This window comes from Misgurnus anguillicaudatus, chromosome 17 (genome assembly GCF_027580225.2).
Source record: "Misgurnus anguillicaudatus chromosome 17, ASM2758022v2, whole genome shotgun sequence".
NCBI classification, from domain to species: domain Eukaryota; kingdom Metazoa; phylum Chordata; class Actinopteri; order Cypriniformes; family Cobitidae; genus Misgurnus; species Misgurnus anguillicaudatus.
Window position 1 is genome coordinate 34,735,128 of NC_073353.2, and position 26,513 is coordinate 34,761,640.

General features: G+C 37.7%; 1 protein-coding gene across 3 annotated transcripts in view; it reads right to left on the reverse strand.

The window, feature by feature from the left end:
* Positions 1-26,513, reverse strand: part of znf385b (zinc finger protein 385B) — a 203,042-nt gene that overhangs the window by 104,706 nt on the left and 71,823 nt on the right. The window lies entirely within an intron of this gene.

Below are 26,513 nucleotides of genomic sequence, written 5' to 3' on the forward strand. Positions count from 1 at the left end.
TTTGTTGCAAAAAAACACTGTTTATCTAACCTAAACAACATGCAGGGCGCAAAGCAGATTAATCCAGAATGCTCTACTGCATGCAGAATCAAAAGCGATGCAGCAGTGAGCGCCTTGCGGTGCACCTGTGTTTCATTAGGATATCATTAAGGTGATTGGAGGGTGCAAGACCTTTATATGACTATATTTAAATCATGCGTGGTTAAAAACACAAACAAAGAGAGCCTGTGGCGATAGTTTCTCTAATTAGTTGGACGAGCACGACAGGCTTTAGAGATCTATAGTTTGTTAAATGCTGTACAAGGAAAATGAGACAAAGGGGTTGGGGGTAGTCAACAAGAACATTGGTGTTAAATCAGGTACACAGTGTGGTGAGCCTTTCAGACTCGTACCGGAAAACACACTGTGCAAGTTAATAGACAAATCAGTGGGTTGCATGCTATATTCAGACTTTCAAGCAAGAACAAATTTTAATAGGACAATGCCAATTTTTACAGTGCATATATAGGAATCCTATATCTTTAATATATCAATATTTACCTGGAAAAAAATAATAAATATTTAACAAATGTAAACTTTTGCCGAAGTCTCCTGCTTTTGATTTCTTAAAAAAAAAATCACAGTGATCTCACGTTTCAAAAGAGATCTCACCAGTATTGGCACTTTTTCATTGCATTGTACCCCATGGTTTGGTTTGGATCAGGTCGGGTCAGCTCACCTCACTTTGGCGTGGTTAGCTTTTCCATCGAGTTAAGAATCACTTCGCAGTGGGAGGGATTATAGGCGTGTTGTTATATTTGTGCTGCCTACTGCTGTGACATTATACAAGTGAGAGCGTTGTTGTACATTCCCATACATTTATTTATTTCTCAGTCCGCCACAAAATCAAAATTGCCACCATAAATAGATGTTTGCACATTGCGTTTATAACTACCTCTGTCTCACATGACAGTTTCTGTACAAACACCTGTGGCGTCGGTCGACGCACTCCACTGAGCCTCATTGAAGTTGCATTTAAGCATATATAATGCTGATGTGCTTGTCGCGAATGTTCCGCCTAGGGTGGTCATTCGTGCCGGTTCCGCCGGACACGTCCCGAACATGTTTTCGGGTTCATTCTCCGGAAGTCGCATTGGTCGAGCGCATACGTCATCAAGGTTTAATATTTCGGGTTTAATTTCAGAAAAGCAACCGTTACATTTCAAGGTAAGAATGAAACTACAATGATTGTATGTCTTAAAAGAAATACATCTTAATTTTCGAATGTATTTAACAAGGGCTGTCAAAATAAACGCGTTAATAACGCGTTAACGCAAATTCATTTTAACGGCACTAATTTTATTAACACGCGATTAACGTAACCCACAGCTGGATGAATTGAGACGCAGCAAGTGACCCGCGCTGTCTAGATGAGTTGGAGGTTTTCATAAAAATAAGAACATTAAGCTCTCGTCTAGCGAATCCAATGTTGTAAATGGTCATTAAACATCTAAAATGATCTTTATCTGCACGTTTCCTGAGAGGTGTACCATCCCAAATCCAAAGAAGCGTCTTTGTTTCACTTTTTGGTTTCGTTTTTAAAGCACTCAGAACTTATAGAAAATAGACTGCTTGATGTTAAAATAATTATTAAGAGAGATAAAGTTTGGGTCCTGATTAATGTTAAAAGAGTTATTAAGAGTGACAAGACTCAAAAGCGATGTCTGATGCAGACATCTGAAGGGCATGCACACAAACGCGCGAGTGCGCGACCCAGATATTTATAGACATCTTACACAAAATTACAGTTTTAAAAATATCTGTTATGACCTCTGTTATATCTGAAGTGAATGTTTGGTTAACTGTTTTGAGGAAAAGTATCTGTTGTGTATCTACAGTATCTTAAAGCGGTCTGTCTTAATGTCAAAATTAAACAATCAAAGAACAAGGTCTTCTAAAGGGAAAATCATATATAAAACTATGGCTGATGGTTCTGTTGAAAATGTAAACAGGCTGTTGTAAACATACATTTGCATATAGCATATATATTGACCAAATCCATGCTGATTAGAGCATAAAAAACTTAAAGTGTTAAATGTATGTAAATTTAGAACAGATAAAAATGTGTGATTAATTTGCGATTAATCGCGAGTTAACTCATGAAATCATGCGATTAATCTAGATTACATATTGTAACAGCCCTAATTTTAACTGAAATGTGAGAACCTCGATGACGTATGCGGTCGAGCAACGCGACTTCCGGAGAACGCACACGAAAACATGTTTGGGACGTGTCCGGCGGAACTGGCACGAATGACCACCCTAGTTCCGCCAGTCTGGAAAAACTGGTATGGTGTTCCTGATTCTCAACCTGTGGATATTTTTTATCGCTAAAAGGGAGTTTGGGAACTCATAACAGAGCACAGATGACAACTTGTTTGCTCGAGACAGCGCAAGCTAGCATGAAGGTAAAGCTAATCTTTTATATTATAGTGATGACGCTGATAGTGACGATTCTCTCAGACCAGATTAGTGATCTACAGTACAGTGTTTTCGCGTCACGTTTGGCATCAGGTCGGACCGCTTGGAACCCCAACCAAGGTGGTACGAAAAAAGTATTGGGTACTACGTACTGCACCCAGTGGAAAAGCTCCCAAAAGTAAGCTGACCCAAAACAAACCGTGGGGTACTATGCAATGGAAAAGCGCCAATAGTGTGTTTAGGGCCTTTTTACACTTGGTCACTTCATGTCTTTCTCTGATCGGATAGCTATCTGATTTGTTAAAACTGTTCCATTTACATTTGATATGAATCTGATCTTCTACTCCCGTGCAAAATGCAAATATACTATTCGTTACTCCGCCTTAAAAAAATTAAGACAATGCATGAAATGACAAGGTGTAAAAAGCTTCTTAGATCTGCCAAAAAAAGCCAAAAAAATAGTTTTTCTTTTAAACTCAAACAGGTTCATTCAAGACTAACAATATGCTACAGTATGCTACCTACTGTGATTTTATATCTCAATGTGTGCTGACAAGTAAAATTTGTTCCTATTATCATGTCTCCTGAAGCAATTGTAGAAGAAACATCTAAAACAAAAAGAAACCTTTGAGCTATACATTTCTTCTCTGGGAGTGCAGTGGTTCTGGTCCCTTATTGAAAACACATTGCTAAATTTTCTCCAGATATTTCTGCATTGGTAGGGGGGGTGCATCCGCAGATGACTTATGCGATGGTGCAAAGCATGCTCAGTGCTCTAATAAAATGCTGGCTTGTTTCAAACCCAACTGTTGGGGTTAAATTAACCTACTGTATGCTGGGTTGTTGCAACCTATCATTGGCTCAAAAAGTGATTTTCTAGGTTATTTTCAAACCAACAGTTGGGTTTGTTCATATTTTACTTATTGCCACCTGATAACCTGCACATAAAGAAATGTTAAAGGGGGATCTAAAGCTATTTCATGCCTTCTGACTTGTTATACTTCTCATGCTTATCATAGGCAAAGTGTCAGAAAAGCAGTTTGATGTATGACGGAGTATTTGTTTGCCGAACATTATGTGGTTTTTTTCGAAAGATGAAGGTTTCATATGTAACAATCTTTCTTTATTTCTTTTATTGGCAATTCTAGTGCAGGAAGTACAGTGGAAGTCCTTATATGGGCACTTTCATCGGAACAGAGCACGCACTCACACTAACCAAGAGCGAAACCAACATCACCAAAAAAGTGTGTTGTTTGTGAGGAAAATGTAAGCTTCCCAAACAACCCAGAATGATGGAAACAATGGAAATAGTTTGTCTAAAAAAACACATTGTTTTCCACATACCATACATTTTTGTAGCTCCAGATTTCACTCTCTTCCCTAAACGCACAGATTTGAAAAGATCTGCGTCCCTGATTGGCCAGCTAATCTGCACGTTGTGATTGGCCTGAATACCTCTGACGTCAGCTGGAAAAGTGACGCTTCTTACCATGTTTGAAAGATTTGGTCACAATGCAATGCTAACAGGAGTTAACTTACAGGCTGTGAGTCTGAAGCGGGAGGAATCATGATAATGTTGGTCTTCTCTACATCACCAATCCCAGGAAGTAAACTGTTGCCTACAATCTGTGTGTTTGTTGTAGTCCAAGAATAGTTGGAGACGATTTACGTTGGAGACGATAACTTGCGTCATCGTTTACTTTGGGGTTTGTACATGTACACATCATAACCATTTGAAATGTAAAAATGTGAATCGGACAATAGTTGTTCTTTAATAAAGCAATTAGCCTCAAGAAGCAGTGGGTTACAAGTGCATTTTATAACAGCTAAGGGGCGTTGTTAGGCACGACGTGAAGCAATGAATGAAGAACCAGAAGGAGCAGTTTTATAATAAATGTTTTCAGAAGCCATGATTTTGCTATAAGTCAAACTGGAAATTTACGAGCAATAAGACAGCTTCTAAGGCAGGCTAAACTTTATCCGATGTGAACAGTAGACAATAAAACCATGAGAGTGCATTTAGTAAGTAAAAAACCTCTATTTAAGACTTTATTTACTTTAAGGTCAGTCGTGATCAAGATTGAGGCAGCTCTTATTAAACGAAAAGCTGCAAAGGATCAAATTTACACTACACGGCAAAGTAGCAAAATCAGAGGTGGTATCTAACTTGTCTCAAATCTGCAGCACACGGGGAAAACCCTTCAGGCCATCCTATTTCACACCGTTTAGAATTAAACCATATTTCATAGTTTTCTCTCCGGGCATTAGATCTGGATGACACCACTACAAAGATTTGACTTGTGGACCTGCACATTTACCCAATTTGTAGATTTATTCCCTGCTGTCACCGTTCAGTAAAAAAGCGGTCCCCGCGGTCTTGGACACATCACATACTGGGAATCTTTGGAGCCGGGACACAAATATTTCACTCAACATGGCTGACTGCTTGTGCCAGATTGTAAATCAAATAAGCTTGAGAGACAATATGAAACTCGCTGGCTTCTACTTGTGAGAATCCAAATGAAAGCTGTTAGACACATTGCACTAATGAACTCCAGAGTGGATTGTGTACCTCAATCCCGGGATCACAGGGATGTCGCTGGCTCTGACGGGATTCTTCTGCACATTAAACATCAAAACACATTGGAATGTGAACCGCCTGTTCTGTTTCAAACTCAGTCCTCCTAATTTCCTTCACCCCCTCCCCTCGGGCCCTTTTCTCTGGCTATCTTTATCTTCTGCTATCTTTGCTCTTGATCATTCTGGTGATGGTCTTCTTTTTGTTTCTCTTCAAACATCTTTATTTTTGAACCTCACAAGCCTCTCGACCTTATTAAAGACGAACAATCTCGCTGTGAGGGCCGCTGGAAAGCACTGATTGAATTACCAATAGGGTATGAGTTGTTTGTCATCGCCATCTGAACAGCAGACCCTGCGGTGACTGGAATGATCACTCGTGTCAGGTGTGACACAACTGCTTAATCCGGCAGTGATTTCTTCAGAGTGAGACAGCAGTGAGTACATTCCCCCATCCCGGCCATCATGCTGTTGGGACGGAGGCATGAGAATGGAAAATTATGAAAGGAACAATTGGTGATGATGTTAAATGATGATGCTAATGATTCTTAGCAAGGGGTTTTAAGTATTATCATCTTCTTCATATAAATTTAGTTTTGTGATGATGTTGAGTCTTAAAATACAGTATGAGTATTATATGTCACATTCATTGCTATCATTTAAATAAATCTTAGTAGCTTTTTGAAAAAAAATTAAAAATCATATATATGAAGAGTTTGGTTCCAACACTGCAAAAAATGGTTTTCAAGAAAAAAATTATTCATATTTTTGTCTTGTTTTCAGTAAGAGTATCAAACAATTCTTGAGATGCTTTTTCTTGATGAGCAACACGACCCAAGAAAATGTGTCTGGTTTTAGACCAAAAATATTAAATGTGAGTGATTTTGTAAATAAAACAAGCAACAAAAAATCTGTCAAGGGGTTAAGCAAAAAAATCTTTAACATTTTTCTTCATCACTAAATTCAAGAAAAATTAAAGAAAATTTTGCTTACCCCATTGCTAGATTTTTCTGCTTGTTTTATGCACAAAATGTATTTTTGGTCTAAAAACTAGACTTATTTTCTTGGGTCATTTTGCTCATCAAGAAAAAGCATCTTAATTCAAGATTCTTTCTATATTTTCACTGAAAACAAGACAAAAATACAAAGATTTTTTTTCTTTAAAATTTTTTGCAGTGAAAATGCAATAAATCCATTTTGATTAATTTCTGTAAAAACATGGTTTCTAGTTTCTATACCAAGAAAGTGACAAGATAAAAACCACTTTTTCTGTTACAAACTTTCACATAGCATCTTTAGGTTATAAAAACATAAAAAATTCAAATCCATAATTTGATTTTCAAAGATTTTTTAAAAAATGCTATAAATCTATTGAATCAATATTTAAATGTGCATTCATCTTTGCCATGTTATATTCATTTAGTTGACAAGTTGTATACACTGATTAAAAAAAAAAACATTAATGGCATTAATCAAAACCCTTAGTTTATCATATTAAGAACACTGTCATTGCTGCTGTGGGACGTCGTCGCTGAACTTTTTTGACAGCGATGAGGTGTAAAATGTTTTGGTTCATGCTTGATTTTTGTTGACTTATAAAATAATGGAAAATAATGGAAAGTTTTTCATAAGATCCCCTGGGGTCAATGTGTTAGCATGACAGAAGCTTGATGCCATCGCGTTAGAACAAGAAACAGCCGGCATTTTTCCTTCGCCCGAGTGCCTCTCTTGTAAATTATTCGATTTTGATGGCTTTTGTATCTTCCCCGCAAGAGAAAACCCCAACAGGTTTATCAATGCCATCAAAAGTATTATTTTGTTTTTGTTTGTTTGTTGATCACAAAGTACAAAGTAGATGAGGAAAACTAGGATTCTGTGGGTATTCAAAGCACGGCATTGATGTTTACAATGCGTGGAACGCTGCGCTGTTACTGGTTGAGGAAAAAAGGCAGAAAAAATGACAAAATAACACGGCAGATATCGGATTTTGCGTAAAATTAAGAATTTACTTTTTAATACTGACCTGATACAATACTGACTTTGGTGGTAACTAATTAAAAAAATGGCATTTATCACCAACTCTTCATTTCTATATTCCACATTTTATCTGAGCCTAAATATTTAACAGGCCATTTTGGGTTGTTGCGCCTTTATGTAATCTGCCTTTTTGCTGTGAAATAAGAGATGTTAACACACACACACAGAGTAAATCCCATGGATAAAGTTTGCTCCATGTGTAAACAGCTCTTTGCACATAGTTACGTCATGTTCCTCACTGGTATGCTTACAGATATAGTTTGAATGTTTCTGGGGTCACACTCTTAAAACTAAAAGTCCTTGAAGGTTTTTCCACAGTTGCACCATAGAATAACCATTTTTGGACCCCAAAAGGTTCTTTAAATAACTACTTTCATACCTACAATCTAGAAAACTACACTACATCACTACAAAGTCGCAATGCTTTACATCAGAACCGCTGTGCACCATGGGCCATCGGGCAGGTTCTCAGAGGAGCTGTACCCACATACTCCCAGATGAAATACCACAAAATTAATGCTACTCAACTGACTCCAATGTACTCATTTACTCAATTTAATTAAGCTAGCAGAACTAACTTGATCAATAATTGGCTCTCAGAAATGTCACACAGACTACATTTATACCAGCAACTCTCTGGGAGAATTTCATTTACAGGAAGCTCATCAAGAAAGCATTACACGAGTCCCTTATCAAGTTTCTTCTAAATAAAGGCAGTATTTTACTCAGAGGAGAACCATGTCTTGCTTGCACCTCTCGAGAGAATTTACATGCTCATAAAAAAACTAGGCACACTTCAATACACAGACTCCAAGTTCAGCAAGGGACCGGCAGACAAACAGAGCCATCGTTTTCCATCTGGAGTCCCACCTGCCGAAGCCATGCAAGTCAATGCTAATCCTCTTCCCCTTCAAACTTCCCCCTCGATCCGCCTACCACGTTATACCCCCAATGCCAGAACCCTGCTGTGACCCTGTAATGTTCACCGCCATCAAGATCCTAAAACATCATAAGCACAGGGATACAGGACAGCTTTATGGAGGAAAAGGCCTTGATGTTTTTTGGTTTCCTGATTTGTGTCCTGTTTGTTTCTAAAGTCAGACGGTTAAATCACGTCCTGCAAGGGACACTTAGTGAGATAATGTCAGCATTGGATGTGCACAGCATCAGAATGAATTAGGCCGGCAATGAAGACAAGAGTCGTTTCTTAGAAGTTAAAAGTGGAATGAATGGACAAAAATGTCTTATGAAAGACATCCAATGACCTCTTAAAAAACTGCATGTGATTCCTAGTTTAATGCCCACAGCACAATAATCGCTAAATTGGAACCTGTAATGAACAGCAGCTCTTGTAAAAAAGTGCTTGCAAAATAAAAATACACAAATATTTCCTGAAGTCTTTTCTAATGCATTCAGGTTTCTGTGTAGTAGTGTAGTCCTTGGTTATAGCGATAAGGACTTTCTCTGTTGCCTTAAATATGATAAGATTTTATTTAGGCATGTTATACGATACATTATATAGCTAAATATTTTATGAGAATGAAAAAGTATTTCCCAGAGAGTAAACAAGTCACTCTCAGCACTTTAAAAAAGCTCATCTAGCCAGCTAGATATTATTACCCTTGAGACATATCTACAGCAACATTCACTATTTGATTGACAGGTCAATCCACAGTCCCATCAACTGGTGCAAAACTTAATCTGGTCGTCCTTATTGTTGAGCCATGATTACTTAATAGTGTAAGATATTTCAATGCCACATTTAAAAAAATATCAACATAGTTTCAGCAGAATTTAGTATATGCATAGACACAAATATGGTAGAGACATCCACATCCCACAAATGCAGACAAAACATGAGGCAGTTTAGAGGCAATAATCTGAGCATAAACAGCATGGGTATATTTTAAAGAGCACCTATTGTCCAATTCACAATTTTACATATTTTGTGTGTGTAGGTGTGTATTAGTTTGTTAACGATATGCAAAAGGTACAAACCCCAAAGTAAACGATGACGCGAGTAAACGATGATCTCTTTTCTTGGACTACAATAAACACACGGATTGTATGCAACAGTTTACTTTCTGGGTCTGCTGACGTGGACAAGAACGACATTATCATAATTCCTCCCGCTTGGACTCACAGCCTGTAAGTTAACTCTTGTTAGCTTTGCATTGTGACAAATCTTTCAAACATGGTAGGAAGCATCACATTTCTGGCTTATGTCAAAGGTATTCAGGCCAATCACAACGTACAGATTAACTGGCCAATCAGGGACACAGCGCTTTTCAGATCAATGGGTTTTGTACAAAATCAGAGCGTTTGAGGAAAACAGTATATCTGGAGCTACAAAAATGTATGGTATATGAAAAATTATGTTTTTTAACCATAAACCACGCAAAAACATTGTATTATACCAAATACACAAAATACGTAGTTTTTTAGCAATGAAACAGGTGCACTTTGAGAGCAACATAAATGACAATGTGCATCCCAGGACGCATGATGTTATGCTAATAAAGGAAATATGTAGCATGCGCTTTTATTTTAGCAGCAAAAGTTCACCAAAAATAAAAGCGCATGCCTTCATCTGTTCGCCCTGATGTCACAACCAACGCATAAGACTATACACTCTAAAATGCTGGGTTGTTTCAACCCATAGTTGGGTAAAATGGACAAACCCAACAATTGCTTTTAAATCAACTTATCCTGGGTTGTTGAACCCAAAATGGTAGGTTGTTTTTAGGGCTGCAAACTGATTAAACATGACTAATTGTTTAGCTTATATATGTGTGTGTACTCTGTGTATAATATTTATGTATAAACACACACATGCATGTATAATTTTAATAATCATTTTTATATATTTATATATCCTAATCAAGTTTGGAGTTCAATCTCCTGAACTCCAAACTGAATGTCAGAATGGGAAAGAAAGCTGATTTAAGCAATTTTGAGCGTGACATGGATGTTGGTGCCAGATGGGCCGGTCGGAGTATTTCACAATCTGCTCAGTTACTGGGATTTTCACGCACAACCATTTCTAGGGTTTACAAAGAATGGTGTGAAAAGGGAAAAACATCCAGTATGCGGCAGTCCTGTGGGCGAAAATGCCTTGTTGATGCTAGAGGTCAGAGGAGAATGGGCCGACTGATTCAAGCTGATAGAAGAGCAAGTTTGACGGAAATAGCCACTCGTTATAACCGAGGTATGCAGCAAAGCATTTGTGAAGCCACAACACGCAAAACCTTGAGGCGGATGGGCTACAACAGCAGAAGACCCCACCGGGTACCACTCATCTCCACTACAAATAGGAAAAAGAGGCTACAATTTGCACAAACTCATCAAAATTGGACAGTTGAAGACTGGAAAAATGTTGCCTGGTCTGATGAGTCCAGATTTCTGTTGAGACATTCAGATGGTAGAGTCAGAATTTGGCATAAACAAAATGAGAACATGGATCTGTCATGCCTTGTTACCACTGTGCAGGCTGGTGGTGTAATGGTGTGGGGGATGTTTTCTTGCCACACTTTAGGCCCCTTAGTGCCAACTGGGCATCGTTTAAATGCCACGGCCTACCTGAGCATTGTTTCTGACCATGTTCATCCCTTTATGACCACCATGTACCCATCCTCTGATGGCTACTTCCAGCAGCATAATGCACCATGTCACAAAGCTCAAATCATTTCAAGTTGGTTTCTTGAACATGATAATGAGTTCACTGTACTAAAATGGCCCCCACAGTCACCAGATCTCAACCCAATAGAGCATCTTTGGGATGTGGTGGAACGGGAGCTTCATGCCCTGGATGTGCTTCCCACAAATCTCCATCAACTGCAAGATGATATCTTATTAATATGGGCCAACATTTCTCAACATTAATCGTTTTGCAGCCCTAGTTGGTTCTATTCATGGTTGGGTCAAATTTTTACATTTTCTAGGTACATTTTAACAGTTAGATTTGTCCAACAACCCAGCATTTTTGCGAGTATATCTTTCATAAAAAAGAGACATCTGTCTTTTCTGTACAATCAAAGTGTCACTGACACTGTCAAGCCTGGACTTTCAGCCCAACATACTTTGTGTTCTGCAGAAGAACGTTATATAGATTTGAGACAACATATAAAAGCTGACAGTACTGTTTTTTCAATTTTGGGTGAATTATTCCTTTAAGACCCAATTCTAAAGCACAGATTTCTGCTTGCAAATGTATTGATGTGACATTAAAATCCAAAAAACGTAGCCATACGGGAAACCATGTTTAAGTTGTAGAGTTACGAAGACTGAACTTAATTGCAGTGGACAGGCACATTCCCGTGTCAGACATTTCATTACACTAATATTACAGTAATTACCTCACACTGAATCCAGCAAACCACAGAGGAAAACTCAGGACCAAACAGAATAGGATGGAAAACAGCTGGTGATTTAGTGCGCTTTTGTCCTTTTTTCTATCGACATCCCAATTTTTCAACTAACCCAATCCATATGTAGCACTTATTGGAAGGGTTAAAAATAAAGTTGGACGAGAGACTTGGAAATGTAATTGAGAGCCAAAAGGTACAATTCTCTGAACTCTACAGAGTCCAGCTGCAAGTTTCTACCATGACATCATCTCCGAATAACATCGTTTTAGGAAAATTAATTCCAGATAACCCTTGGAATGAGTCTCAGAGGACATTGATTGGAATTTACATCCAAGAACTTCTTCCACACCTTTCTTAAATTCCAGGGAGTTAAATGCAAGAAAACTCATTTGCTAAGAATGAATCACACCAATTAATTATGTTTGCATTTGCAGGCACTGAATGTGAAAAAGAATATCAATTACTCACATTATAGCATTATTTTAGCATCTTAAAGGCGGGGTGCATGATCTCTAAAAGCCAATGTTGACATTTGAAATCAGCTAAACAAACACGCCCCAACCCCAATAGAATCTGGACCCTCTTTGGATAGACCCGCCCCACACATACGCAACCCAGGCAATAATGTTGGTTAGTAGAGACGCCCCTTACTGCTGATTGGCTACAAGTGTGTTTTGGTACTTATGTATATACACGAGCAACCATTCAGAAAACTGGTATTTTTCTGGAAAGATTCAGACTCTGGTTCAGTGAACTGCAACTTAAGGCTACTTTCAAATGCACCGTAGGGACCCTCAAGTTGACGCACTCTGACAGCCAATGCCTATAGTATTCGCAAATGGCTCTTAACTCATTTTGGATGGCCATTCAAAGAGAAACACAGTATGCAAGTTCTCAATTGAATTGAGATTGTCACAAAGGCCCTTATGGAGTAATTTTGCAGGCTGCGCATACATATTACCTTCTTCTCCAACCATCAGACTCCATGCATTCAACATGCACCAGACAAAAGCAGTTAAAATTTTCACATCATGAAAATAAGACATAAAAGTTCCAGCTGCAGTACTCACCACAGAAATTTTCCTTTTCTTACTGGGGATTTCAAAAGTAAAAGTACTTTGAACAAATCAATAACTAAATAAAAGAGAAACTATAATATTCTTTTTGCAGTTTCAGCTCCACAATCGTTGGTACTGTGAGGACCATAAGACAGGTTTCGCACAGCAAATGTAACAAACAGTGCTATTCAAATGACTACTACTACTCTGGGGTATGAGTAAAATAATGTTTATGCACTTGGCAGACACTTTATCCACAAAACAGCTACACATTTTATTGGTGCATGCGTTTCCTGGATATTTAACACTTAACCTTTATATAGTAGTTACGGGAACGCTTTTTAAAAAAAAACATTTAAATTTACTCAGAAAATACTTAATTGTATGTATTAAACATGCATCAAATCAACAGGTTTTAGTTACACTGCTGCTTCCATGTGCAGTGTAAAATAGGCCTAACTGTGCGTTCACACCAGCCGCGGTAAGGGCGGAAAAAACGAACTATTCGCGTGTAGCGGGACGCTTAAATATTTTGAGTTTACTCGCTTCATTCATGCCTTAAAGCCACACGTGAAATTCCAGTCATTCAAGACATCACGCGGAAATTCACGTCATGGGAGGGGCTTCTGCGACTCTGTAATCACGTCACTACTAGAGCAAGCTCCTGATTGGTTAATGCGGCGTGAATATCCCCCAAAGTTCAGATTTCTCAACTCGCATGTTTCCCGCGGCAACGCTCAATTCGGGTTTTCTGCGCCATTCATGCGTACCACGCCGCAGGATGCTTATTCACGTCTTTGAATTGACTTAACATGTAAATCACTTTCGCTTGCCGCCTCTTCCATGTCTGGTATGAATGCCATTTAGTTTCTGTCATGATGATGGAGGCTGGCTTCTGATTGGTTGGTGATCTTTGTGTAAGATATAAAAATAGTGGTGATCATATACTGTATAGAGCAGGGGTCTTCAACCTTTTTGTGAGCAAGGGCTATCACAATGGAAAAAAACAATCTGGAGGGCTACTTTTTGATATAGTCTACTTAAAACTTTTTTCTTTTATTTTATTTTAATTGTTGACATGTTTTATCATTGTTTAAATTGTTATAAATTATATTGTATACATTTTTATATTAGCTTGGCTTCTTTTATGCATATGTAAAAAAAATTGAGGCTATCAATAGAATGTGCTTTGGCGGCCAACTCACAGAATCGGTGCGGGCAACTGGTATAATGAAGACCACTGGTATAGAAGTTTCAAAGGACACACCTGGGTTGTCGTGGTTACGCGCCTGGCCCAAAGTTAACTTCCTGTCTGTGTTTGTTTATCGATCTGGCTAGTGCTAAATAACTTGCCGTCAGTATGAAGAGCGGTTCGGCAGCCAGGCAAGAATTCAAGGATCTGCAGATAACATTGTATAGATTCATATTACACAGTAATGTTAGCACAGTGTTATTAGTTGATTGAACTAAGGAAATGTACTTGTTTGCTTGTTATAAGTATTAATTTGCTCTGAGACTCTGTTGTTATAGATTTTTGGCGGAAGTCTACTCAGAAGTTAAATTTGAGCCACAAAAGCAGCTTGTTTATGACTATGTCTATACATAGGGAGAGGTTACAGTAAGTAAGAAAATCTTTTGTGTGATCAGTTTAAGATAATGGCTGTCAATCTATAAAAGCTAAACTGGCAATTAATTAAAGCAGGTAGCAAAATCTTTCATTAACCCGCCACAAATTATCAGCCATTTGCATCTATGTCGGAAATTAAGCCTTTCAAACTGAATGCATCCAATTTAAGAACCTGAATATCCCTTCTTTGCATCCAAGTTTTATCTCGGTCTCTCTCTCGTCTGTTTATTATAATGAATAAAACCGAAGAAAACTGATGTTCAAAAAACTCAGTTTCTGTTATATTAGTGACATACACATTAATCTTAACAAAGCTTTAGTTCTAAGATTATAACTCAAGTTTGACATTTTTATGATTATGTGGTCTATAGTGCGAAGCAATTTAACTCTGCTATACCTGTGCATTCATTACTATTTTGACAGTATGCACTTGGATGATTTGGCAATTAACCGGCCTTTAATCTCGATTAAAGGAGAACATGATTCTCCTGAAATCTTTCTCCAGCCAGTCAATATGAAATGAAATCTTGATGTACACTAACAGTCAAAAGTTTGGAAATAGTCACTCATTTTGCTTACTCCTGACCTCTACATCCTAGAATGATAGTACAGCCATTAAAACTGTAAATTAAAACTGCCACAAATGAAAGACAAGTAAAAATCAATCAATCAATAAATCAAAAAAATTAAAGGGCGTTTTGCAGGTAAAATTTTTCAACGAATTTGTGCAATTTGCTTGTTGATAATAAACATTTTAACTGTTATCCATTGTATTTTATGTTGTTGGGTATCACAAAACCCGAAAAAGTATGAAAAAGTACAGCAATTTGCAATGATTCTCCTTTCCCTCACAACGCACTGTATGACGTCACGCTGGGGAGAGAATTGACCAAAGCCGCCTTGAGAGCATTGAGAATGACTATAGAGAGACGAGTAAAGTACAGTTCTGATAGCGCAGATTATAGATAGATAGATAGATAGATAGATAGATAGATAGATAGATAGATAGATAGATAGATAGATAGATAGATAGATAGATAGATCGATAGATAGACAGACAGATAGATAGATAGACAGACAGATAGACAGACAGATGGATAGGCTAGTATAGAGAGATAGGCAGACAGCCAGATAGCATAACGTTAGCATATCATGCTGGCTTGAGGGGGTCCATGATCCTGCCTGAAATGGGTGTAACTTTATGCGATCTTCAGCACAAACGGTTTTGGCAGCATGTCTCTAATCCTGGAAGGTGAGTGAAGCACGTCACGTCTGTTCGCGGGTACCAGCGACCCAAACGCACTCACTTTCTTACAGCCAGTAGCGGAATGGCAATCGAGAGAGTCGGGACTTTCCCGGTGGGCCGACCTGATAATAGCTATACATTTCGAGTTATATTAGCAACACCGTCTGGCGGCGTGATGTGCGGCCGGTTCCCGCAGCCCGCTGGTCAAACTGAGCAGCCTTTCTGCTCAACAAAGTATATAAAAGTGCTCAACCTGTTCGGCAGGTCCAAACATGTACAGGATTTATAAAAATACGGTGATCAATGAGCGGTTCCTCCTCAAATGGCATAGTCTGTCGTGATGTAAAAAGCCGCCGAACGCCTGTTTATTACAGTATGTATGCGGTCGGATCTGAGTATGCTGCAGCTGCTGACTGCTGCTGCATATAAAATGATCGTGTGATTCGTTATAATCGCATAAACAATATAACAAAGCATCCTTTTATTTCACAAAACAATATATTTGAGATATTATTTGATAGACTAGTAAGTGTGGATTAAGGATGTTTAAAAATCTCTAGCCTGGTGGTCAGGACATGAATGGATCAAATCAGCAGATTTGCGAAGTTTTATTTATCTCCACATATATCATAAATAATAATTAGCAAGGTAACTTTGCAGTATAACACATTATATATTTCCTACGATGTATATATGTTTCCAAATTATATACGTAAGTATTAAACAGCAATAAATATCTCATCTATCTCTATGGCTCTGGCTGAGTCTTTCTCCACTTCTCCCCAACGTGACGTCATCGCAGAATTGCGTTAAAAAAACCGTTAATACCAAAAACGTAAAAAAAAAAGTGGTCTTTAAGACCATTTTTGAGACATTTTAAAAATTATACACATATCTTGAGTGATTTATGTACCCATTAATCGACAGTGGTGGTTAACCTGCAACACACACTTTAAATAATTAAAGTACCTCCCATTTTCATTGGGGGGGGGGGGTAAATAGGTTTGATTGTGTTTATAGGGGAACACTGTAACCTGCGTGTATACTTCTTTTAGCATTATTTTTCATATACTTTCCTTAATTCTGCAAAAAAAAAACCAAAAAACAGGCTGTTTAGTTTCTAGGTCTATGAAGCCGCTCCCTCAAAAATACTCAATATGCTCAGATTGGTTAGCTGTCCAAGTGTGTCGTGATTGGTAGCTTCGTAAAAAGCCCCCTTTGCTGCGTGTTCCTGAGGGCAAGGTTTATGTAAACTTTGGGTTTTTTGATGTCACTAAACCAGGAAGAGGCTTAGTCATAGGCACAGGCCATTCGCTGTAGTTCCATTCGGAGTGATTCTTTAGAAGGCGCACAGTCTAAACGGACGTGCCCGAATCCACTTTTGTGAAATGCACAGTCTAAAAGTTGTTCCTATTCTCGTAATGAGTAATGGGTGTGTTTTGGGCGTAACGTGCAATAAACCAATGAGAGTCTCAGATCTCATCCCCTTTAATAGCCAGGTGCGCTCACGCCATGCCGATTCCCTACTTAGATTTTTTTAAACTGAAAAACTAAGCAGAGGAAGAAAACCACCAGTTTAAGATTGATGTTAAAAAAATGCGTTGTTCTCATTTGTATTTAAATTGTAATTTTTTTGTATTAAAACCTTAAAAAGACTCAATAATAATATTTTACATTTTAATCCTATGATTTTTCATATTTTAAACCATTTGGGGCTGCTGCGCATCCATGTGTGTGATAAGCAAACGCACGTTGTCGTCCTGTTTATAGGCACATATTACTAACGCACTCATTATCTATTTTAGTTGCCTCAAAATAGCAATGCGCCAACAATGCGCCTGAACACACCTCGTTTTCAGACCAGACACATGGGCGCAAAATTGGGTGCAAATGCATTTGCTATCTAAATCATTTTGCAGTGGCAGTAAATGTGAAAATGATAATTGCGCCGGGTTGAAACTAGCAAAAAAACTTTGCAGATGTTGTTTATGCTCAAACAGCAATGTTACACAATAACTGCACTTACAAAAGTGGCTTAAGAATCAACTTCACCTTTAAAGTGTCCTATGCCTACACTGTTAGAAAAAAATTGTCAAAATATGTACCTCAGCTTTCTCTAGTGCAGTACCCTTTAAAAAGCTCCAAACATGTACCATTAGGTACAAATATGTGTACATTTGAGATCCTAATATGAACTCTTTAGGTGCAATCTGTACTTTTTTGTAAAGGGTACATCCACAGTGACAGCTGGGGTACATATTATGACCATTTATTTTCTGTCAGTGTAGTCTACAACTCTGTAAAGCGACATGTTCTCATGTAAGCCGAGCACTTCTTGTCAGCTTTTCCTCCACTATCCATTCCAACTCAACCCACTAAACTATGCTTACTATAATCTACAATAACATTCTTCTACAAACTCAATGTCAAATATTTTAGCATAAGCCAGGTTTAAACATGAAGAGGTTGAGTCCAGCAAGTGTGTCCAAATGTTAGACTGGTACTGTAGTATGCATCTCGAAATGAACTGTCATTCATGGTTAATCGACATAAGATCAAGTTAAAAAAAAAAATGTAATCATCTTGCTGCTTCCACTGGTTCATTTTAAATAGTCCCACTAAGTGGCAAATGAATTTCCAAAAGTACATTCCATGCAGTCTGTCAATTAACACGAGGTCATTAAAGCAACACACATAAAAATGTGTTTTGCACAGTATAATGGCATGTGACACCGCAGGATGCAACCAAAACTGAAATTTCCCCAACCACCCACATGTGTGCTAATTTCAATAAAGCGTGAATTTGAAACAGCGTAACTGCAGGATTTCCTAGTAAATGTAGAAAAGTTTATTTAAAGAATAATTTCAAATGCACATCAGATAGCTCCATGTAAGCTACACTGCCATGCTGAGCATTCGCACAACGTCAGGGATTCCATCATCATCGAAGTCACGGCGGATGCCTCTCTACAAAGAAAACAAGCTGAACACCATGCTCACGCAATCTTTGAAGAATAGCGCATCAAAATTGAATTCTCAAATCCAAGGGCATCATTTCCTATTTTGTGCATCTAGCAGAGAACAAACTGAAAGAAATGGCATGCATACTGGAAGTTTCTTTCGACCGAGGACAAAATGTATGTGAATCTGCCACCAGCTGTTTCCAACCATAATTTAGCTCTCAGGCATAAAGAGAAGACATTTGTGGTAAGGACAAAGCCATAATGCACCTGTGAAAATGAAGACAATGTTTACCACACACACATCACGTCAGTAACACTGCCAGTTTGTTGAGTCTTGTTGAGACATTCCAGCATCGCAGTGACTGCAAGCGCTTGCTTTCATACACACAGACACAGCTCATTGAACTTGGAGTAAATTTGGCTATTTACGTCAGTTCTCAAAACCAAATACAGACTTGTTGCTCTCTACAAAAGCAAATATATTTGGTTTAAAATCGAATTTAAAACAGTTACACAGTTTCACAACGGCACTGTAGAAAACTTTTCCTCGCTACAGGTCACATTTTCAAAACAATAGTGATGGCTAGGCTTGATGACCAGTGACTTCTCTTTCAAGGGGCGCAAATTAAAAATGTGTGTCATGTGTGTGGCTCATCATGTCAAAATAATTGTTTAGTGCGTCATGTGAACCTATGTGCATCACGCGCCAAAAGAGTTTATGATAAAAGAGACGTTCACATTCACAAAATACTCGCAAGACACTAACTTAACACTAAACTCTGATTGTACATGAAATTAAGCGAGTATCTAGCAAACACTAGCGTCTCTTTTATTATAAACCCATTCGAGCGTCTGCAGTAGGCACGTGTTTTGACATGACGTTTGATGCACATAGGTTCACACGATGCACCGTAAACATATTTTGAAATGACGAGTGACACACATGATGAGTTAAATACATGTTTTGACGAGCTTTGCATCGTGCACAAAAAAGAAGTCACCAGTCGCCATTGTTGATGATGCTTCATAGCATCAAACAAGTGGAATGATGTGAGATGTAATTTTCACCATCTAGAGATTTATGAAATTTCCAAGCGAGGATAGCACAGATACAGTGATGGGCAGTAACGCGTTAGAAGTAACGCGTTATTGTAATCCGATTACTTTTTTCAAGTAACGAGTAAAGTAAGGGATTACAATTGCAAAAACAGTAATTAGATTACTGTTACTTCCCCGTAAGCAGGCTGCGTTACTGCGTTATTTTGTTTCGTGAGACTGTCTCGTGTCGTGACGTGACGTGAGTCGAGTGACAATGACGTATGAGCGCCGCGCCGTCAGTTAGTGTAATGTTGACAACGTAAAACGTGAAAAGACAACATGGAGCGTGGAAGAGCAAGACTATGCAGCGTTTAATGTTTGGAAGTACCGAGATTACTTTGAGTTTAACCCAGTTAAAGGTGACAAAAACATCACTGTCCGCTGTACACTCTACGTGGGAATAAAACTTTTATCTACAGCGAAAAATTCCTCAAATCTGAGCAAACACCTAGCAAGCCGACACAGGAATGTGAAACTTACTGAAAAAAACCCTGAACCCCCAGCTGACATGACCGCTGCGGCTCCATCTCATACACGTTCACGCGAAATCTGATGCAAACAACAGACTACATATCTATATTTGATGGATTATACGCATTTGTGGACAAAAATGGTAATTTGATGAATTTTATTAGACTGTTTTCATGGATTATTCACACATCTGAAACAGACGGGATTCGAATCACGATCGTTATATTAACACTAAGGGAAGAAGTCCCGTTTATATTTTACATGTTGTCATCAGGACTTCTGTATCAAAATACTACATTTATGATGCTAGAGCATCTGTATCTCAAAACAGAGACCATACACTGATGCTAAACCCCGTAGACCTTTTAAACGATGTATAGTAATGTTAATATTAATAATTATTAAAGGAATAGTCTACTCATTTTCAATATTAAAATATGTTATTACCTTAACTAAGAATTGTTGATAGATCCCTCTATCATCTGTGTGCGTGCACGTAAGCGCTGGAGCGCGCTGCGACGCTTCGATAGCATTTAGCTTAGCCCCATTCATTCAATGGTACCATTTAGAGATAAAGTTAGAAGTGACCAAACACATCAACGTTTTTCCTATTTAAGACGAGTGGTTTTACGAGCAAGTTTGGTGGTACAAAATAAAACGTAGCGTTTTTCTAAGCGGATTTAAAAGAGGAACTATATTTTATGGCGTAGTAGCACTTTTGGGAGTGCTTCTACTCTGCGCAGTAACATCCTCCCTCTCCCATTATGAGAGTGAGAAGGGGAGCGGACTTTTCATGCGAGTCGAAGTACTCCCAAAAGTGCTATTTTTTTGCAACACCCTTAAGTTTAACTTAAGGGAAAATTACACTTAAGGTGCTTTATATGCAATCAGGCCCTGTTGCTTTATACTGTAACATATTCAGGTCGTGCATCATGTTTTTGAAAAGAAATTAGTAAAGTAACTAGTAAAGTAACTAATTACTTTTGAAAATAAGTAATCAGTAAAGTAACGGGATTACTTTCTTAGGGAAGTAATCAGTAACTAATTCCTATTTCAAAGTAACTTGACCAACACTGCACAGATAGTACCTCTTCATAAATTGGCAACAATAATGAGGGATGAGCCATTATTTAAAATCTGAATTTTCAAATCCTTGGGAATTTTGGGATAATTTAAAGGGACACTCCACTTTTTTTTAAATATGCTCATTTTCCAGCACCCCTAGAGTTAAATTTTTTTACTGTTTTGGAATCCATTCAGCCGATCTCCAGGTCTGGCGGTACCACTTTTAGCATAGCTTAGCATAATACATTGAATCGGATTAGACCATTAGCATCACGCTCAAAAATAACCAAGGAGTTTCGATATTTTTCATATTTCCTATAAACTATACTCTCATTTTGGCGTAATAATCAAGGACTTTGCTGTCATACCATGGCTGAAGGAGGCACAATGATATTATGCAGTGCCCGAAAAAAGTCCCCTGCTATTGAAAGTTACCAAGGGGACTACTTTTAATTTTAGTCTTGGTACATGATGTAACTACAAAAGAGTCAAGTTTTAAATAGGAAAAATATCCAAACTCTTTGGTTATTTTGAGCGCAATGCTAATGGTCTAATGCGATTCAATGGATTGTGCTAAGCTACGCTAAAAGTGGTACCACCACACACAGAGATCGGCTGAATGGATTCCAAAACAGTAAAGATCAAATGTTTAACTCTAGGGGAGCTGAAAAATTTGCATATTTTTTTAAAAAAGTTGAGTGTCCTTTTAAGTACACGACTGCATGAACTATATCACACACTGTGCAAGTGAGTTTTGGATTTTTAATTACAAAAATCTTATATATTGAGTCGGAGCAGATGGTTTAGTGGGCAGACACACTTTTAGCAATCCCATCTCAAGGTCCTTTGCTGTCCTTTTCTGTTCTCTCCCTACATACTATCTATCAAATAAAGGCAAAAATGACCCCAAAAATCGTGTGAAAAATGTTTCTAGTTTGTTTCTAGCTTACTGGATCATGGCCAATGCTTCCCTAATCTACAATTATTAAAGGATAATTCCGGTATTTAACACTTTGAGTCTCATTTCTGGTTTGTTTTGGATGAACTACAGTGATGGACACAGAAATTTTGACAATGGGTCGTGTCTTGACTTTTCGACTGATTTAGAAGCGTCTCTTGACTGCTTTAGAATGGAAGTCAATGGCCATGCACAAACATGTCATTAAAACAACACTTAACGTTCATTTTCAAAACTTTACTACTCACCGAGTGGTTCGTGGTGTTCGTTGATGATTAAAAACAAATATATTGGCGCAATGTATGATTTCAATCCGTGTTGTTTGCTATAGTGGAACTATTTTTTCAGATACCTCACAACCGCGTATATACTTCCGCTCTATATTTGAGTCTGAAGCATGAATGAACGTAGTCCAATAAACTGTAATAAAACGGTAGTTTACTTTCAAAATCAAGTTTATTTATAACACTTACACCATCGAATATGTTTTTTCATCAGCAAAACAATAAAGAAAATGTTTTGCAGAAACCCCAGTGCTCCGTCATGCAAGTCAACAGATCCGCACACTTTAAGAGCTAAAGCATATATATCCAATACAACAGTAATCCCCCATAACTCCGTGTGACATATTGACGTCTTGTGAAGCAAATCAATCAGTTTTTGCAAGAAACTGAACGTTATTTACAACACTATTAGCGTGAATGCCAAAGCAGGAAGCGTGCTTTCCGTTTGAGGTGATCTCTTCCACTAGTGCTGTTGGCTCTGGATGTTGGTCTGTCTGCGCCACCTATAGAGCGGGAGCGTGAAGCGCACTTCCTGCTTGGCAAAAGCTCTGCATTGACGCTGTAAAAAAATATATATATTCGAATCTCAAAACTGAAAATCGAATGTCAACCCACGAATCGAATGTCAGCCCTACAAATATGGGAAAAAATTCTTCTGAGAGTAAACCGCCCCTTTTCTGTTTCCCGGCGGCGGAGTGATATATCAGCGAGCATTGCGTCTTCCTAGAGAAGTCAATGGAATTTTACAAAATGCCAAATAAAACACGACAGAAACTGTATTTCGCTACACAACTTGTTTTTAATTATCAACGAACACCACGAACCACTCGGTGAGTAGCACAGTTTTGAAAATGAACGTTAAGTGTTGTTTTAATGACATGTTTGTGCATGGCCATTGACTTCCATTCTGAAGCAGTCAAGAGACGCTTCTAAACGAGTCAAAAACTCAAGACACGACCCATTGTCAAAATTTCTGTGTCCATCACTGTAGTTCATCCAAAACAAACCAGAAATGAGACTCAAAGTGTTAAATACCGGAATTATCCTTTAATACTGCTTAAAAAATGTCACCAATGACCATACAGTATTAATAATTAAGTGACTGACCTTATATATGGTCCAATTTTGTAATGGATGGTGCAAATGCCTCTAGGGTGTATCTATGATTTGTGTAACTGCGAATCAGTTGACTGTGTGATCTGACTTAACTCCATTGAAACTTCAAGCCAGGCTATGTATTGCCACGCAGCAGTATAATTGGTGGAGCGCCTACAATAACTGCCGGATATCAACACTGAGATCTTAATGTATGCAGAGCTGCCTGAAGGTGATGAAGTATTAACATTAAAAGATAACATTTCTACAAAGATACTGCAGATGAAAAGGAGATACACATCGACAATAGCCTCATAGGATTGTGGTCCCTAGTACAAAAAGCTAACAGAATGTACCGGAAATAGAATAACCTTGTACCACCAATTCATTTTGCTGGGAAAACCATAGCTCACTTCTTAAATTAAGAACATGTGAAATGAAGTGACTTCAATTGAGAAAGCTAATCCAATTTAATGATACTGAAAAGGTAGACGAATGCCTCTGGGAAAATGAATGAAAATCGAAACTTGTAATCAAAGGATCTGATATTGAATTTAACAGATGCTGCTTTTATGATGCTTTCATGGCACTTCTGCATAGCAGCTTTAAGGCGATTTTTTTCATGGTCAATGTGCATTTTTATGACATTTCAGTAAATGACTGCTGATATGATGAAAAGAAGCAATTATGGGAGAAATAAACGGAATAAATGGGTCTGTGAAAGGTCACAAAACGGACTGCCCAGCTTAGAGCTAAAATATTTCAATTTGTTTCACATCGTAGTTAAAAGTCATATTAATATTTTCTATCACTCGAAATTACATTTTTTTATTAAATTAAAAAACAGACAAGTCTGTGAACTTTATGAATCATGTTCTTGAGGCTTTATAAACAAGACGCCGAATGAATCGAGAAAGTGCAAACAGGGTGACAACAGATGCCAGAGTCCTTTGAAAATCAATTTCTGTAAACCTTTCAAAGTGCAATTCTCTCCAAAAGGCATGCCGGGTAAATCACATTTTGTGCATTTATTTCACCCAGGAACGAGGATGTCATTATTTACTCACCCACATGTCATTCTAAAGCCATATGTTGTTATTTTTTTCTTAGTGGAACATAAAAGGAAATATCTTAGAGTCGTTGCCACACATGGCAGTTCATTCAGGCTGTCATTCTCCACAAAAACACCACAGTCATTTATTCATGTATTCACTTCATTTCTAATCCTCAGAAGTCATTTGATAGCTTCGTGTGAGAAACAGACTGAAACTCAATACCCTGTACTGATAATCCTCCCTTGTGCTCATTTGAGTTTAGATTTAAAAACGGCATCAGGTTTAATGTCACTAAAGCCAAATGCAAAGAGTACACAGAATGGAGATTAGGGAGCTGCATCAAAACTATTTAATTTACAGTCTGTTAATTGCACAATGATATCCTATGACTTTAAAAGACTATAAATAATACAGAACATGATGTCATATGGACTACTTTCCATGACTATTTTATGGTGTTTTGTCCTTTCTGAACCTCCACAGCAGTGATGCACGGTATTGATAAAATATGCGATATGCAATTATGCTGTTGGTTCCTGCGATAACGGTATTTCTTGCAATATATCATTTACCTAGAGAAATGCTACTTTTATTAGCTATTTAAAAAAATTAATTAAGATATGTAATTATCATACTCAAATAAACAGGTAATATATATTCGTTTGATGTAAAAAAAAAAAAATTTCAGGCACAAGTTCGTCGCTGTATTTTTTTATTGCTCGTGTCTACTCCCACCATATTTATTTTCCGCTTTGAGCCGCTACATTCACCTTCGCGTCTGCGGTCTAGCCAATAGTATAACAGTATAAGACCTATTTGACGGGTATACTGTTATCACGATAACAATGGGTTTTCCGGGTATATTGTGCAGCCCTACTCCACAGCCACTGTTATTGTATGGTAGAGTTGCATGACCATATTTCATTCTTGTGTGACATCTCCTTTTGTTTCACAACATGGGGGGAATAAATAATGACAGAATTCAACATTTCTTTTACACAAAAAAAGATTCATTCAATTTACTTTTTTTAAGGTAAGTGGTTGCAATCACTTTATTTAAGCTTCATTTAAGATAATTAAAATAAAATAAAAAACTTTTTTTTTAAATGTAGTTCAAATAAATTGATTGCAACCACTTACCTTAAAAAAATTAAGTAAATTGAATGAATCATTTTTTCAGTGTAGGGCTGCACCGATCGACTGATATATCTGTTTAATGGCATTTAAGCATTTTCCCATAATCGGATCCCATAAAACATCTAAATAAATGTCTGTGGATATTAATTACCTATTTATTACCTCCGCGAGTAAAAGCATTGATAAACAGTGCTGTCAACAGCCATTTCATAAACTATAACAACAAAATATAAATTATTCTGACATAAAATACCAGTTAAGAAATGTAATGACATATAAGCTTTTTTTTTGTTACTTTCCTGACAATGTATTATTTCAGTGATATTATTCATTAAATTCAAATTATTCTTCACTCTTTCAGACCCCTCTATTCATTACATGTTATTGTTATTATTATAAGGGTTTGTTCTGTTCAGTAGTGTTGTAGTAAATGTACTGTCAAAAACAGTATTATAACAGTAAATAAAAGTCGGTTCAGCATATCGGTTATCGGGCACACAAGCAGCCAAAATTTATTTGGTATCGGTTTAAAAAATCAGTATTGGTCGATCACTAATATGTATAATGAATATTATGTTTGACAAGTGTTGCTTTTTCAAATGCATGTTATAAATGACTCAAACTAGCAGGGTTTCAGGTCAATAAGGACATAAAATAGCTATGCATAATATCGGCTGTGCAATTCAGAATAGTTATTGGCCAGGTATCAGTAGTGCATTTAATTTCTTTCATTAAATTTGTCAGCATGTCTGTCTGCTAGGCATCAAAGTCCTTGTGAAAGTGCAAAATAAAATGACTCAGTGCACCGTGCGATTACAGGAGAAAAGAGGCTTTGTGGAGGTGCTGTGGTCTGAGGGAGAAATCGATTAGGGGAGCTAATAAAATCATGCTCTGAAAGTCGGCTAACTCACCACAGCTCTGCTGACATGACATTGATTTGCCAGAGGAGTTAAACTTCATATGCATGGTCACACACACACACACACACACACACGCACACCCACACGCACACGCA